We start from the raw sequence: 13552 nt of genomic DNA, 5'->3' as shown, positions 1-13552 counted from the left end.
TTTGCTAAACGGCTTGAAATTCCTCGGTCATAGCCTGTCGCCACTTTGGAATTTGAACTACGCCACTTTGGAATTTGAACTACCTCTTGAAAGGACTTTGGCTCAATAGTAATATGAATAGCAGCAAGAAAGTTATGAAAGATAGGTGAATAGGAAGTAACCGAAGCATACCGGACAGGCATGACATGTGGGCGTTTGCCTCGACGAAGAGCAAGAGGAACCTCAGGCAGGGGAGATGCTGGCGCAGGTGCGTGGAGATCAACAATATTTTTTGGAGTGAGAGTTGTGTCCACGGGATAGGGATTAGATGATGTAAGAAAATGCTCAGGTGAGGAAGAGTCAATAGAAGGAGAGGGAGAGATGTCAGGGAGATCTCGAAAGAAAAACTGAGGTGAAGAAGTGAGTGATACAGTTGACGGGGAAGCATGATCAGTAGAGTGAAGGAAATTAAAGTCATCAGAAGCAGAATAATATGGAGAATCCTCTTCGAACTGAACATGATGAGATATATGAACTCGACGAGTTGCGGGATCATAACAACAATAACCTCGATGTTCTGAACTAATTCCTAAATAAATACAAGAAACAGCTTTGGGAGATAATTTATCACGTTCATGAGATGACAGAAGAACAAAACATCGACAACCAAAAACGCGGACTAGATCATAACGGGGAGGATGAGTATAAACACGACTATAATGAGTAGCATCGGAAAGAGAGCTAGATGGAGTGATATTAATGGCATGAGTCATGGTGAGAATGGCCTCAGCCCAGAAACGACAAGGAACAGAGTAAGAAATGAGCATGGATCGAGCAGTATCGAGGATATAATGATGTTTACGTTTAGTAACACCATTTTGCTCATGAGTGTAGGGACATGGCTGTTGAAAGATAGTCCCATGAGAGGATATAATAGAGCACATGGTAGAGGATATGTATTCTTTAGCACAATCAGAATGAAAAACTTTAATATGAAATTGTCATTGAGTGAAAATCGTAGCAGTAAAGGCTTGATAAGCAGTAAGTACGTCAGAGCGATTCTTAAGTAGGTAAACCCATGTAAAACGAGAGAAATCATTAATAAAACTAACATAATATAAGTAGCCAGATGAAGAAGACAAATGAGCTGGCCCCCAAATATCAGAATGTACTAAATCAAATAAGGAAGTGGATGCAGATGTACTCATTTTAAATGGTAAAGCAGTGAATTTAGCCAATTTGCAACCAGTACATGACTCAATACTAGAACTAGATGATACAGGACCAAGTACTCCAGATTGAATAAGACTCTTCAGCCTTTTATTAGATACATGACCAAGTTGTCTATGTCATAAATTGGCAGGAAGCGAGGTAGAGGGTTTTGACGAACGAACAGAAGCAACAAGAGAACGTGGACGTATAGACTCTGGAGGGTGAAGATATTCCAGAAAATACAGCTTGTGCCTCCTACGACCCGCCCCAACCATCTTGCTCGTCTGTGGATCCTGCACAATACAAGTATCAAAAGAAAATGAGACAAACAGACCCGCCATGTATAAAGAACTAATGGAAATTAAATTCAAGCACAGCTGGGGAGCCACATAGAAGAGACCAAGTGTTAGACGACTAGATGGATTATTTTTGTGGGGGTAATAGAGTCATACCGAGTAATGGACAATGGCTGTCCAACAGCTGTGTAGATAGGGGGAGAGAGGATGAAGTAAAGACAGGATAAAAGTGAGGTATTACAAGTCATATGAAAGGAACAGCCAGAGTCAAAAATCCAGAGATCATTCATACTAGAGACTGAAGGATTAACTGAAGAACCAGCAAAATACATACCAGAGAGTTGTGTGGCGGATGTAGAGGTGATATGTTGAAAAACATCAAGTTGACGACGAAGACTTTCAAAAGCTTGAATAGTAGAGTCTAAAGTAGTAGAAGGTATAGTATTGGCCAGCAATCCTGGTGTACGAGAGGGTTGAGACTGAGGGGGTCGCCGACCACGACCAATACCTGAGGAACGTAACTCAGTATGAAGCTTGAAACATGTCTTAATGCGGTGTCATTCATTCTTGCAATATTTACAAGAAAGCTTAGACCGAGCCTGTGGAGAGGGAGCCTGTGGAGAAGTATGATTCATAATAGGAGCCAGTCTCGAGTGAAGAAGTAGGAGTATCTGTTGACAAATTGAGTCGTGTTGTATGTTGCCGGGTCTCATAAGCAGTGAGAGCTCCCATAACCGAGGTCAAAGTTAAAAATTAAGGCTGATGAAGTAGTTGATCAGCCATAGTTGAATATTCAGGAAGAGACTAAAACAGTTGATGCACCTCATGCCGTTCTTACCAGGCTAGCCAGTTTTCATATGTGGAGTTACATCCAGGAAGCATGAAGCGTAACTTTGTCAAAAAAGCTTGCATTTTTCCAAAATAGGACTGCAGAGATGAACTACCTTTGCGTTGTAGAGCAATGCGTTGTAGAAGATATGCCTCTCGTGTACCCAAGCACTCAGTGAAACGCTCAATGAAATGAGTCCACATGGCCCGAGCAGAGGAAAGCGAGCCAATCTCGACAGTGAGACCAGAGCCAACACAACGAGTGAGATAATCTATGACACGAAATTCCTGCAATTGCCAGTCTGAACTTTCCTTGACACAAAGAGCACGAGCAGTCTGAAGATTGACATCACCACTGCCAGAGGTAATAGTACTGGATAAAGCAATAATGCTGATGGACGGTGGAACTGGTCCCGTACTAGTGAGATGATCAAGCAAACCAGCGTCACGTAAGGTATTGGTGACAAATGGTGGATCATTCTGCCTAGTCACTTTGATCATTGAGGGGCAAAGATGATTTGGGAATCTTCTCTGAAGGAGCCATAACAGCAATGTTGAGACGTTAAGACGTCAAGATGGATTGAAACGACGATGTCGTTACTGACTGCGAAACGGCAATGCCGTTCGTTTGAGGCTAAGAGACGGTTTAAAACGGCGATGCCGTTAATTTGAGACCAAGAGACGGTCTTGAAACGACAATGCTGTTAAAATAAAACCCGAAGGTTAAAAATAGAACCTGAAGGTTAGAATGAAACCCGAAGGTTAAACGAGAATGAAAAACGAGTTAAGAGGCCGCAAAGTGGCAATGCCAAAAAATCTGACAGATGAACGCAAAAAAAAAACGTTAAACGACTGCAAAGCAACAAGGCCAAGATTTGGCAAAAGAACGCAGAAACGTTAAAAATTTTATTAGAAGGAAAATAGCCCTAGATCTGATACCATATTAAAGTTAGAGAGAGAGAGAGAATATTGGGTAAATTTTCCTTGAGTTGAATATTGAGTGTGCACATATATTTATACAAGTAGAGGAGGGTGATGTGTGTTCTCACAAGCAATATGGGACTAAAAACCACTACAATACACTATTATCAACACAAAGTTTGTAAGTTATGCTGGTATTATTCTCCCCGCGAAGTACATGTTTTCTCTTTTACATTTGTGTAGTGCTTATGTAATATTATGCACAACAAGTTTTCATTGGCTTGTAAAATATTACAGTGACATTTAAGAAGTAACGTGTATTTTTGAAAAGATGTAATAGCATTTGAAAGGAAACAGAGTTCAAGTTTGAATGTTTTGTCCAAATGCTAGGGTTCCGTAGAAAAACACTGGCCTTACGTTCTCCCAAAGCAATAGCGGAGCCAGAAATTTTGTTTTGTGGGGCCAATAATACAAGTTACATGAACATAAGTTCCCTCTAATATATTTAATGATAAAATCCTAAATAAAAAAAATCATACAAACAATATAAGAAAGAGAAGTGTAAAATTAAGGTACTTATTGTCAATGTAAATTCCAAACTTTTGAGGGGTTTATGGTTATTTAATCCAATCTGATGATTACTAATAGTGTAAATTCTAAAAGTTTAGGAGGGGCCAAGTGTCACGCCCCGCTTTCCAAAATATCCGGGAATCGGAACGTGAACAAGCCCGCGACGTATTAGATTGAGAAGAAATATACACTACTATTTCTTTTTTCTTTTCTTCTCAATCCAATACGCTAAGCGTCTGGAAATAAATACAATACGAAGTCACGGGTCCCCGATCACAATCAGCAAGAATATAATAGACAAACTCAGAATAAAGAAATATCATATCACAATGGGATATCATCCAAGACATAAAAATACGGGTCAAACATACCCTTATACAAATCTGAACAAATGAATACTGAAGAGATACAAAATACACTGATCAATTAGAGATGGAAGGTAGTACAAAAGAAAACGGATGACCAATAACTAAGCTTCAACTTCTTCTACTCCGTCTGCAGGGCACTCCTGCTGAGAATCCTCTGGCTCCTGATGAACTCCCAGCTGAACCTGTTCTTCTTCTAAGTCTGACGTACACCAGAGAAAACAGGTGTACGTCAGGGTGCATGGCACACGGCAAGACCCCACAAAAGAAAAGAACGAACGAAAACCCAAGCGAAAAATGATACGATAACCAAAACGACAAAAGAACGTGCAACTGGTAATCCAACAAAATCACATGCAATCCACTACCAAAACATGATAATCATAAGAATCCGTAAATCAAACGGGTAACGAGATCATGCAGCTAACGATCAGAATAATCATCCAAGTACAGTGTCATACACTAGATGGAATAAATACTTAAAAATCTAGAACTCGAGACGTAGTACGTCGAGCGAAATAATCCAAATAAGGAAACCCTCATATATATACCATATGTCTCAAATTGTAGATAATTAAATATTAATCCCGATCTATGTATGAAAGAATCACAACTGTCCTACGTCTCACAGTAATCCATACCTAGCCAAGCAACAAGGTCATGTAACTAGCCATCCTAAAACTCATCGGTCCACATCTCACATAAAGTCAACATTCTTATCACCGGATAACTGTCTGTTCACAAATCCTCTACGCGCATCCAATACCGCTACACGAATCGGTGAGAGGACTACACGCAATCCGATTTCGGCCTGGTCAGAACTCAAGCAAAACTCGGGTGACTACACAAATTCACTGACTAAAGTGACTACACGAATTCACTTTAGCCCAACAAACCAACCCCAGTGACTACACGAATTCACTGGCGCGAGCCTAGAAGATACATCAACAGCCTTATCCGATCACATGAACATGGACTTCCCTATCCCAACTCTCTTGTATTTTCTAAGTCAAACATAATCCACATTGAAACTCGGGTTCACCACCTAAACTCAAGTCAAACATAATCCACATTGAAACTCGGGTTCACCACCTAAACTCAGTCAACACACCCACACATGTCACTAGGTCTGTTCATGACGCACGAGGCCACTAAGTCATGAACTACTAAGGGTTCTCGACACAACATGGACAATCAATGCAAATAATCATGTATAATAATATCATATCATATCAGATAATCAAGATTAAGAATTTGAATCATAAAATTGTTCTAAAATAATCTAAGATTAAGAATTTGAATCATAAAATTGTTCTAAAATAATCTTCTGAAATAATAATTTATTTACTTCAACATAATTTCTTTTACAATTTAAATTCTTTTAATTTAATTTCAAAATAATCCCTTTTTCCAAAATAAGTTATTTTCTTATTATAATAATTCTAAAAATAATCTTTTAAATAATAAAATTCATAAATTCAAAAACAAGATAAATTCTCATTAATTCAAAATATTCTATTTTCCCAAATAACTTCTTTTTTAAAATATTTATCATTCTAAAATAATTTCTTCCACAAGATAATTTCTAAAAGTTATTATAATTATTCTAAAATGATTATTTTTCCCCGATAACTCCTTTTAAATTATTATAATTTTCCTAAAATGATTTCATTCTCAAATAAATTCTTTTTTATTAATATAATTATCTAAAATATAATTCCACTGCCGAAATAAATTCTTTTAATTTATCATAATTATTCTGAAAATACTATTTATCATATTATGATGATTTATCTAATATTATTCATCAAACAATCACACGCAGATAATTATTAACATATCTAAAATTTCAGATAAATTATAATAAATATAAAAATTCAGTTCTGAGCAAGTGGGATCTTGCCTATGAGGCCAATGGGGCCTGATGACGAGTGGCGAGCCGATGCCGGACCATCGACGTGTGGGCGATCGAGGCGCGTTTGAACAGCGCGGCTTTGGATCTGTTCAGGCACGTGATGTTCAGGTGGTTGGTTCGTCGGCGTGGATCTAAGAGACGGCGTCGAAGTGGAAGAGGCGGACCGAGAAGGGGATGTAGGTGGTGCTTGGGGTTCGCACGGCTGGCAGCGACTAAGGCTGTTGGGCTCAGAATCTGAGCTGGGAGCGGCGGTGGTTCGCACGTCAGCGCGGCTGTCGAGGAGATCTGGCTCGCCGATAGGGAGATGCTGGAGCGTCAGGCGTGGGCCTGAGGGCAGGCGATCGTGGGAGGACTCGTGGTGACCGTTCTGAGGAGGCACAGAAGGGGTGCGATGGCTGGAGCTCGTCGAGAGCTCGCCTGGGCTAAGACAGGAGGGACGACGGGTGCTACCAGGCGTCGCTGGCGTTGACAGGTCGGAGCTCGTCAGAGGGACGTCATGGCGACGAGGCTGAGGGGGTGAGCTCGCGGAGGTGCTGGGTCGGACGGTGAAGGAGGAGTTCGGGTCTGGCTGGTGCCGAAGATGGAGAGTGGGGGATGGTCGACGATGCTAGGGGGAGCGATCTGCAGAGCGGTGGCCTGAGGAGCGTGTTGGGCACGTTGCGTGGAGGCGCCTGGATCTGGCGCGAGATGTCGAGTCGAGTTCGGCTGGAGGAACGACGGAGGCGGTGCTCAGAGAGGAGCTTGGGGCGAGTGGAGGGTGGTGCGCGGGGACTTGTTGGAGGGGCCTGCGGAGGCTGGGCGCGATGGACTGGGCTTGGCGGTTTCGTTTCGGACTTAGGAGAGATAAGATCGGGAGGCGGAGCTGGGCACGCGCGACAGAAGGGTGGCGGAGGAGGTCTGGGTGCGGTTCTGTGGAGGATGAAGGAGAGATGGGTTTCTTTGGGGTGAGGATGAAGAAGAAGGGGGAGAGAGATGATGCAGGGGACAGGGAAGTGAGTGGTGCAGGTTTTGAGGAGTGAATTAAGGGGAGTGATTGAGTGATGGGAGTGCGGGATTTAGGGAGTGAATTGGGGAGTGATTTAGGGGAAGTGGGGTAGGAGAGAGAAAGATACAGAGAGATGAAGAGAGAGAGATACAGAGTGATGAAGAGAAAGAGATACAGAGTGATATACCAGTAAGGGGGAAAACGCAGGGAAAATACCCCTATATAAAAATAAATAAGAAAAATTATTCAAATAAATATTAAAAATTTATGATCAAAATACTAATAACAATAATGAATAATTAACTATTAATTTAAAAAGTTTTACCGAACAGCTAAATTTATAATTAGCAAAACTATTAAAATATTATAATACCGTATTTTTAAATTATAGAAAATTCTAGAGAAATTGAGAAAAATACAAATACTCTTTTAGAAAAATAATATTTAATATTTAAATACCAGAAAATTATTTAAACCCGTATTAGAAATTTACGGTCATTATACCAAGGCACCCCCAACCTTATATGTGGCTCAGCCACTGCCCAGAAATGTTAGGTTCTGTTGATTACAACAGCCCTGCCACCGCTTGACCCAAGCTTTGGGGCTCACATTTACAACATTCAAAAAATATTGCCTATTATATCATTAGACATTGTTAGATGTATTATGAGATGAGGGAGGCCTTTGGCCTCCCACTCATTATTCTTCCATTCACACCCCATTATGGTGATGTAACATCCCATTAAGTAAGGGTGACTCTTGGGTACTCAACCTATTCACATTGATTAGTATAAATATATATCATAGGCCTTTGGCCTATGTACTTGCTTTAAACATGTTATCAGCACGAAGTGTTCTTGAATCCCTGAGCCATAAAAATATATATATATTTCCTTCCTCTTTTGCGCATTGAGATCTGGTTCGTTGCAGCGGGAGCGTTCGACGGATCATCGCAAGGAGGCAGCGTTCTACGGATCTTTAGTATCGATCGTCCCTAGATCTGTGATCTAGAGGTAATTACTATAATCCGTAGAATAATATATGGCAGCTGAAAAAGTAACAAGGAAAAATTTTTTTGTTACTGTTCACCGAGGGTTACTGTTCACTCGGGAATTTTTTTTTTTGTTTATTAAGCAATTTTATTGTTGTTCATCTAATCTAATTGCTTTCATTATTTGTTGGCATAACTAGTAATTAATACTATTAGTTAATTGCTAATAAAAAAAATCTATGTGCTCATGTTGATGAAACTGGCGAAAAGTTCTGCGGCTTCTGCTAGTTTGTAAAAATTCATATATTGTGTTAAATTTGCACATTTACGCTGAAAGCACTTCCTATTACCATGAATATTATTTGGTTTTGCTTAGTATTAACGGAAGTGACCATTGCTAGGGAAATGCTCTTAAATTACATATTCTTGAGAAGAAAACAGTAACACCAACACCAAGGTATTATTGTATATGTCCAGTTAACATGACATAAAATCATATTTGGCCCCTATAGTTTTTAATGCTATTCTTTAAACACATATACATTTTTCTAAAAAAAAATTCAAAGAAAGCAAGGGTTTACTGTCCAAATTTGTTATGCCTGTTGCATATATTATTATTAAATTACATGGATGTTTAAATAAATAATGTTGTGGTTTTTGGATAAGCCTGTTTGTCAGCAAATTTAAATTCCTTGTATTTTCTTTTCCTTCTGAGAGAGAAATTGTAGTGAGGATATAATTGTAAAAAGTCAAAGACCGGTGTATTCCATTGAAGACGAAGGCATTTTTGCAAAATGCAGGGACCCCCAAGGGTTTTCCAAATTGTATTTTAATTTTATGTTTTTTGTTATCTTTGGACTGTATAATCGGACTTTGGACACTTTTTATTTTTTTGGTGACGGGCTGATCCACGCAACATGTTTATTGCATGAATTTTTAATTCCTTATTATTAATTCATGTCTTTCAAATGCATAGATAAAATGGCTAAAATAGCGAGTGTTGATTTCGAAGTCCTTGACGCTGCTGGCAAGAATTATTTGAGTTGGCATGTGGACCTGAAGTTCCACTTACGTGCCCAGGGCTTATTAGCCACAATTTCAACTCCTGCTCCACCGGCTCCGGCCACTGTTACGGGTAATGCTGTAAATAATGCTGAGGTTACTACTACAGTGATCGTCTCTGATATAGATAAGGCGAAAGCCATTATCTACATCAGGAGACATATTGATCGGACCCTGAAGGCCGAATACCTGACTGTAGAGGACCCAAAGGAATTGTGGACTGCACTTGAGGACCGATACAAACATCAGAAAGATGTGATCCTCCCACGTGCACGTTATGAGTGGGAAAACCTCCGACTTCAGGACTTTAAGTCCATAGCTGAGTACAACTCAGCACTTCATAATATCACCTCATGCCTGAAGTTGTGCGGTTAAGAAGTTTTGGAGGAACGCATGTTGGAGAAGACTTACACATCCATCCACGAGAAGGATGCAATCCTCATGCAACAGTACCGCGAACGAAAGTTCAAAAAGTATTCTGAATTGCACTCCACCCTTCTGATGGCGGAGCAAAACAGAGAATTGCTTTTGGCCACTCATAACCTACGCCCTGCAGGCTCAGCTCCACCACCCGAAGCTCACATGTTTTCTTCCCATAAGTAGAAGAAAAAGTATAAGGGTAAATTCAACAAGGGGAAAGCCCCTAAGTGGCAGGCCAGATGTCCACCCTAGAAAAACAACCCTCCCCAGAGCAGCAATAGTGAGGGAAAGAAGAAGTGGAAGAAGAAGACAACTGAGCTGACGTCCATTCCCAAGAACACTTGGGAGGATAAATGCCACAGATGTGGCATGACTGTACATTAGTCCAGAAACTGTCGCACTCCGCGACACCTCCAATATCTATATCTAGTGAGCCTGAAGACTCCTGTTGAAACAAATCTGGTGGAAAAGCAGCCGTCTACTCAGTTCACTGATGATGACTTCGAAATGGATGATCTTCTAGACTAGATCCATGTTATCTTTATATGCATTTAAATTCTCATAGTACTTTCATCTTTAGTTCTTTACTTTCCATGTAATGCACTTTACTTTTCAATAAAGATAGTTATTTTCTTTAGATTAAAATATTGCATTCATGTTATAGATGAAGTGTGAGTGCCTTGTCGACAGTGCCTCGACGCACACAATCCTTCGCGAAAGAAGCTATTTCAAAAGCTTATATGATTATGACGATCCCGTAATTACAATTTCGGGACTATCTAACATAATAGAAGGATTTGGTGAAGCAATGATATTGCTCCCAAATAAAACGAGACTAATAATAAAAGATGCATTATTCTCTCCGAAATCTAATAGAAACCTCATAAGTTTGAAGGATATTCGTTTAAACAGATATCACTTAGAAACCAATGATATAAATGAGGATGAGTATTTGTATGTAACTCGTCAAAAAGATGGTTCAAAAACTATCTTAGAACGATTCAAGGGACTCCCGTCGGGTCTCTATCATACATATATTCAACCAGTAGAAGCTAACATGATTGTGCACCAGAAGTGCCATTCTCCGACGAAATTTAAACTTTGGCATAACAGACTGGGTCACCCAGGATCAGCAATGATGCATCGCATCATGAGCCAATCAAGTGGACATAACCTGAAGAACCTGAAGATTCTTCAGAAGGGTGATTACTCATGTCTATCTTGTTTCCAAGGTAAACTGATCACGAGACCTTCCCTTCTGAAAGTGGGATTAGAGTCTCCTAGCTTCTTGGAGAGAATACATGGCGATATTTGTGGGCCTATTCACCCCGCAAGTGGACCATTTAGGTACTTTATGGTACTTATAGATGCATCAACAAAGTGGTCTTACGTGTGCCTTTTGTCCACCCGCAACTTAGCTTTTTCAAAGCTATTGGCACAAATTATTAAGTTGCGGGCTCATTTCCCCGATAATCAAATCAAGAAATTACGTCTTGATAATGCGGGAGAATTCACTTCACAAGTCTTTCAAGACTATTGCCTAGCAACTGGCATCGAAGTTGAACATCCTGTAGCACATGTTCACACCCAGAACGGGTTAGCAGAATCTCTAATTAAGAGATTGCAATGGATTGCTCGTCCATTGTTGATGCAATCACAGTTGCCTGTTGAGGCTTGGGGTCATGCAATATTGCATGCAGCATCAGGTGTCATGCTATTGCATGCCGCTTCGCTTATCAGAATACGACCCTCTGGTGGCCATATTTTGTCACCAATGCAGCTTGCTTATGGTGCACCTCCGAATATCTCACATTTGAGAGTGTTTGGTTGTGCAGTTTACGTCCCAATTGCTCCTCCACAAAGGACCAAAATGGGTCCACATCGTCGTTTGGGTATCTATATAGGGTTTGATTCGCCCTCTATAATAAGATACCTTGAACCCCAGACGGGTGACGCATTTAAGGCACGTCTTGATGATTGTGAATTTGTTGAGGATTCATTTCCTAAACTTGGCACACAGTACAGGAAGCCTGACGCTTCTAAGACCATTTCTTGGAACACCAAGACTTTGTCTCATTATGATCCGCGTACTAGTCAATGTGAAGATGAGATCCTGAAGATTCTTCATCTTCAGAATACAGTACATTTACTTCCGGATAAATTCACTGATAACCAGAAGATTGTCAGATCACACGTCCCTGCTGTCAACACGCCAGCTAGGATTGACATCCCCAAAGATGGATGCAATCCGCCGGCAGCAGAAACGGCTGTACCTCAATTGAAAAGAGGACGCCCACCAGGTTCGAAGGACAAAGTCCCTCGTAAAAGAAAAAATCCTGGAGAAATAAAGATGAACCCAACACAGGATACTGAGCTCAGACCAGCTTCCTCTCCCCTCCTAGATTCCCCTGAAGAGGAACAAATAGGAGAAACATCATTAAATTTTGTACGTACTGAGGAGGTACTAGACAGAAAAAGCACAGTCGTCGACGACGACTTTGCGTTCGATATTGCCGTTCACGTCACTGAATACGACGATGACATCGAACCACGGTCTCTAGCGGAATGTAAACGCAGAGACGATTGGCCAAAGTGGAACGAGGCAATAGGAGTAGAGCTGGACTCACTCTTGAAACGCGAAGTCTTTGGACCAGTAGTCCAAACACCTAAAGGTGTAAAACCTGTGGGATATAAGTGGGTCTTCATCAGAAAAAGAAATGAACACAACGAGGTTGTGCGCTACAAAGCACGGCTTAGTGAGTTCCTTGCTATGCAAGGATTCACAAATGATAAAGTCTGCCCGTGTATCTTTATAAAAAGATCGGGAACATGATTCATTATAGTCGCCGTCTATGTCGACGACTTAAATCTCATTGGATCTCCTGCAGAGATTGCTGGGATATCTGAAAGCCTTAAGAATACTTTTGAAATAAAAGACCTAGGCATAACAAAGTATTGTCTTGGCTTACAGATCGAACACCTTAAGGGTGGTATCCTGTTACACCAATCCACATATACACGGAAATTACTTAAAAATTTCCGAATGGATAAATGTCATCCTCTTAGTACACCAATGGTTGTTCGATCATTGGATGTAAAGAACGACCCCTTCCGTCCGCTGGAAGAGGGGGAGGAAATGCTAGGTCCTGAAGTACCTTACCTCAGTGCCATTGGAGCACTATTATATCTGGCTAACTGTACGCGTCCCGATATAGCGTTTTCAGTTAACCTACTAGCCAGATACAGTGCAGCGCCCACAAAGCGCCACTGGAATGGAGTTAAGCATCTTCTGCGCTACCTCCAAGGGTCTATAGACCTGGGATTATATTTCCCGAAGGGTGGGTCTCCCACCTTAATTGGTTATTCAGATGCAGGTTACAGGTCTGATCCCCACACCGAGAAATCACAAACCGGATTTGTGTTTACATTCGGTGGTACGACCATCTCCTGGAGGTCTGTCAAGCAAACCACTGTAGCAATCTCATTCAACCATTCCGAACTCCTCGTGATCCATGAAACCAGCAAAGAATGTGTTTGGCTTCGTTCTGTCATTCAGCACATCTTAGTGTCTACCGGCCTGAAGACTGGTGACCTTGAGCAACTACTATATTTGAAGATAATGCAGCCTGCGTTGCTCAACTTCAGTCTGGCTTCATCAAGGGTGACAAGACGAAGCACATATCTCCCAAGTTTTTCTGGACGCACGATCTTCAAGAGGAGGAGCAAGTTAAAGTACAACATATCCAATCATGTAATAATTTAGCTGACTTGTTCACTAAGGCCCTGCCTAGATGTACTTTTGTAAAACTTGTAAAAAGAATAGGGATGAGACATCTGAAAGACCTACAAGCCTGAAGCTTGTATGGTTCAGGGGGAGTAACCTATGGGTTGTACTCTTTTTCCTTAGGCTGATGGTTTTTTCCCACTGGGTTTTCACAGCTAAGGTTTTAACGAGGCAAACAAGTTTACTCTGGATCCAGAAGTATCCACCCCATTAGCTTTACGAAC

Source organism: Asparagus officinalis, chromosome 5 (genome assembly GCF_001876935.1).
Source record: "Asparagus officinalis chromosome 5, Aspof.V1, whole genome shotgun sequence".
Lineage (NCBI taxonomy): Eukaryota > Viridiplantae > Streptophyta > Magnoliopsida > Asparagales > Asparagaceae > Asparagus > Asparagus officinalis.
This window is presented reverse-complemented; position numbering follows the sequence as displayed.